We start from the raw sequence: 4,679 nt of genomic DNA on the forward strand, positions 1-4,679 counted from the left end.
CAATATTATTACTTATTCTAATCCCTCTCCTCTGTTTATCTGTCTTGTAAAACGTCATATAAATAACTCGATCGATTAATAAACTGGAATCAATATTAAAGTTTTAAGTTAAATTAAAAAAGCTGTATAAAGATAAAAATAGTAGACTAAAGAAAAAAACAAACATGTTTACATATCCAGAAGAATTTATAATTAAAGATGAAGCATGTGAGAAAATAAGATTAATGTTTCCGTCATAATTAATTGATTTCTTAACCTTAGTATGGAAAATACCAATCTATCTAATGTTTTCGTCTTTCGATGTATTATTTCAAATCATTTTGCACATATTCATGCTGCAATTTCGTTGATTAATTATATATCTTCGATTGTGTTTTTCTCCTGTCTAATGTTACTGCGAGGAAAATTACGAGAGTTCGATGAAACTAATCGCTAAAGCACTCCGAGAGCAAATAGTAAATTATTATTGTAGCCAAAATCATCCTCGATTTAGTGTAATAAGATTCAGCTATCGCAATCAGTATGTCGACGTTCATCGTATGAAACACAAGTGATCTCATGCTGGTGCTTTTCGCTGAATTATTGGTTGGCGCGACATGCTAAATCCAGAATCCAAAATATTTAGATCGGTCGTCCGATTTTGATGCACTATTTATTTGCACTATTTCTACGTGACTATTCTACGCGACCGTGAATTAATTGGATGTATATCACGTTTGGTCCAATTTTTTCCACGTTGAATCGAAAAATTGAAGAAGAGCCTTTTTTTATGCGTCGGAAATATTACACACAATTACACAAAAATATCATGCTGAGAACCTTATTATAATATTTCGCGATAATGAGCGTTGCTGCAAAAAATTTTGACATTCTAGTAATTAGTTCGCGTGTCCTACATAATTTTTATGATTAAACAAAATTTATTTCCGGTTTTATATTTAGTTAAGTTTTTAGATATTTCAGCAAAACTATTCTTTCCATCCATAATATACAAAATATCTCTATAATGAAAGTCCTGAGATTTTTGGAGTCAATTATTTTCTAATGAATGAATAATATAAATTTTGTCAGAGAGAGAAAGAGAGAGAGAGAGAGAGAGAGAGAGAGAGAGAAGAAAAAAATCTATGTTACTTATCTGAAACATTTCTCCTCAGTACGTCTGAGATATTTGACACGTTTTTCTGTTTTACCATTTAAATCTCTTTAATCATTGATTTGCAAAATTAGCAGATGCATTGAGGATCTGATAAAGACATTGCCATTAATATATCGATAGGACAAGCGTAGCAGTTTGTTTATTACAACGCGATGCTCAATTATATAACGGGTTTAAAGCTCTTTAAGCACCTCTCTCACGACACGCCAAATAACACGGAATACGATTAACCGTTATATTCTAAATGTGTGTGTTTGTCTCATAAATCTCGTCTGAGTAAGTCACAGTATTGTTTTTTTTTTTTTACAATCTGCCGAATCTATTCGGGAGTATAATATATTCCTTCGCTTTTCGCGACGATGGAAAACTCGTATAGGACACCACTTTTGTCCATTCCCGCATCTCGCACGCAGTCACACGCGCGCGCGCAAGGGTATTTTTACAATCGGTTTTTACACGCATTGTTCGCGGTTTATGTCGCGCTTATTTTTACGGCCGTTAAAGGCGAAAGAGTGATCGCGCGACCGCGAAACAGCCCGTCGATTTCATTGCCTGCGTTCGCTTCCTGCTACAGCTTCCCCGTTCGCAAACTAAGCATCTGATGCATTATTCAATGCTTCATCTCTTGTCTGCAAAAGTCGCAAATAATTTCATTCAGGGTGAATCAAGTTTTATTAGAAAGTAATAAAGAAGAATCAGATTTATCTTAAAGATGTAATGTGAACGACGCAAAGTATGAATTTCACATTCCTATATTCAATTTTAATCGTTTCCTTTTTTTAGCTTTAGTTTAATGGGAAAGGAAGGAGCTGCAGATCGTCCTATAAATTCTTGCTTACAAATTTTTGTAGATCGTAGATAAACGCGCTTATAATTTTCAGAATTAATTCCGAATAACATCACGGAAACCGTACGACAATAATACACGTAGGGAAACGACGTAACAAAAAAAAAAATCTCCGGGACATTAATATGCAAATTTCGCGCGCGACGATTACGCTGGTGGCGAAGATCGCGGCTTCCTGAGAGTGTGCCGATCTCCGCCAATCGAGGCGAATGGGCGTCACGGCGAAGGTATCGCGTTACAATCTACTCACTTCGGAAGCGCGCAAACATGCTTCGGGTAATCTCTGCCGAGAGAGTAAAAGACAGGCGGGGATAATACCGATAATCATAATCGCGGTCGATAGCTGCGGTGGGCCCCGTGATCCGTCGCCATCCGTTCGGATTGGTTACCTGTCGTGATATATCGGGCGTGTCGACCACCATCGTATCGGCCTTGAGTCGATATATTTTCTTCGATGAATTTACGATCAATTTTTTTTCCTCCGCAAAAATATCAAATTAACATATTCCGGGTGATAAATCACTGAAAATAGGTGATTTTTCCAGAATTAAACTTTGGAAAGATAGACATTATACCTGGAAGAAAGATTCAATATGCTTCAACACAGCGTTATGTGATAAATAATAGAAGTCAAAATGTTCTTCGATTTAAATTAAAAATTCGTCCATTAAGGAAGAATCTGTTCCAGATTAAAAAGCGTGTTATTAAAGATCGCTACGGCGATGCGAACGATCCTGTTTTCGCATGCCGATGCACGCCAGTAGTGCAGTCCGCAACAGAGGTGACGATCAGGTAGCTGACACGTGCTTCCGGTTCCTAGTGCGAACGAAAGAACGGTGTTCTCCGATGCGCGACGTTTAAGTGCCGCTTCCATCCAGGCGTATCCACGCGAGGCAGATTATTATGTTAATATGCGAATTTTGACTTTAATTATGTGTGGAAATGTCCGATTAAGATGCATCATGCAAGTAGTCGGGAGGGAGAAAGGCGAGATTCGCCGCAAAACGCAAGCGCTTTTAACTTAGTCAACGCATCATTGCTTCTCGGCGAAGAATAAGCGAGGCGCGAAGAATACTATGAACTATTAAACGCATAGATTAAATAAATCTTCGAATAGCGATTAGAATTATTATCATTTAAATTATTACAAATTATTCATTATATATATTTATATATAATTTTTTTTATATTTTTATAAGATTGTTACACATTGATTTAATAGATATCTCTCTTCTTTTTTGAAATAATATATAAGAAATGTTAATTATGACGTAAAATGATCATAACGATGGCACAGTACTTATTTCAATATCGGACCTGCTCTGATCATAACATGCACATTACAACCTTGACAAATTAGTTTAGAACTATGACAGCCTATTAGTTATTTCTTTATCAATTTCAATCATTTAGTTTTTATCAATGTCAATCATTTAAATATATATCGTACAATACACAATGTATAATTTATTGAAATTATATGTATTGTGATTTCGCGATAATATATCTCTGAATGTTTAAATCCCTTCTCAAATGACGTTCGTAAAAACATTACCCTTTAAACGCCGTTGTTATAAAACTATATCTCTCTCATTTTACTAATTTCACTCCAACAGCTCTATTCGCCTCCTCTCCCCTGATCCATCCCCCCCCCTCTCCCCCGATGGGATCACAAACGTATACTAATTTGACGCTACACCTGTCACACCCTCGTTAGTACCGTCGCCATTGACAGTGACATCGGTCACTTCCGTTGTCTCGTCACGATCCACCGATCGTATGCTCTCCGACCGGTCAACGGTAACAACGGCTTCTGTGATGAAAGCAGACAAGGGAAAGAGACACAGGGAGATAGAGAGGAAAAAAGCAGCGCGCGAAACCAGGTGCCAGTCAGGAAATCGTCGGATGGTTTCACCTCGGCGATGCGTGACACGCGCGAACAATGAGCGGCGCGTATCGAAAGGGGGTGAAACTGACCGACAAGCGGGAGAAAGAAGGAGAGAAAGCGATAGACGGAAGGCCGCTTGATGAGGGAAGGAGCGAGGCAGGGGTGAAATCCGAGTCCTCCATGGAGAAAGAGAGGGAAAGTCGAGAAAAGAGAAAGGGAAACGCAAACGAAGGATGGACAAACGAGGAGAAAGACAGGATACGATGGGAGAAACGATGGATGGAATGGGCGAAACCGACGAGAAGTGGAACGGAGGGAGTAGGTGAGAAGAGGGGATGATAACGGAGTGGGGTGGCTGATAAGAGAGGGATACGTTTCTAGAGGAGGGAGGAAAGGGAGAAAGCGGAGGGATGAAGTAGAAGGACAAAATAGCGCAGGCGCTAATCAACCCCTATCAACCCCCCCCCCCCAATTCACGGCAGACATGCGCTTTCCGACCCGCGTTCGCGTTTCTCCCTCGTCCCCGTATGTGCTCCATCCCTTCTCCAGCGGTGGTTTCGTTCACACCTACTGAAATTATTGTTATAGGCGTAGCACGACGTCTGTATGGGCTTACGCGTGCACGCTGCAATTTGCACTGCGACGCTTTGTCTTCGGGATCTGTGCCGCTTTCTTCGACGATCTACTGATCGATCGACGAATGTCGGCCTTCCTAGTTTCTAAAACTGTAACTGTAACTGTTCTTCAAATCTATCTTTCATCTGAATCTTTCATCTGCTTCTAGTATT

The sequence above is a fragment of the Trachymyrmex septentrionalis genome, unplaced genomic scaffold, assembly GCF_001594115.1.
Source record: "Trachymyrmex septentrionalis isolate Tsep2-gDNA-1 unplaced genomic scaffold, Tsep1.0 scaffold62, whole genome shotgun sequence".
In the NCBI taxonomy this organism is placed as follows: domain Eukaryota; kingdom Metazoa; phylum Arthropoda; class Insecta; order Hymenoptera; family Formicidae; genus Trachymyrmex; species Trachymyrmex septentrionalis.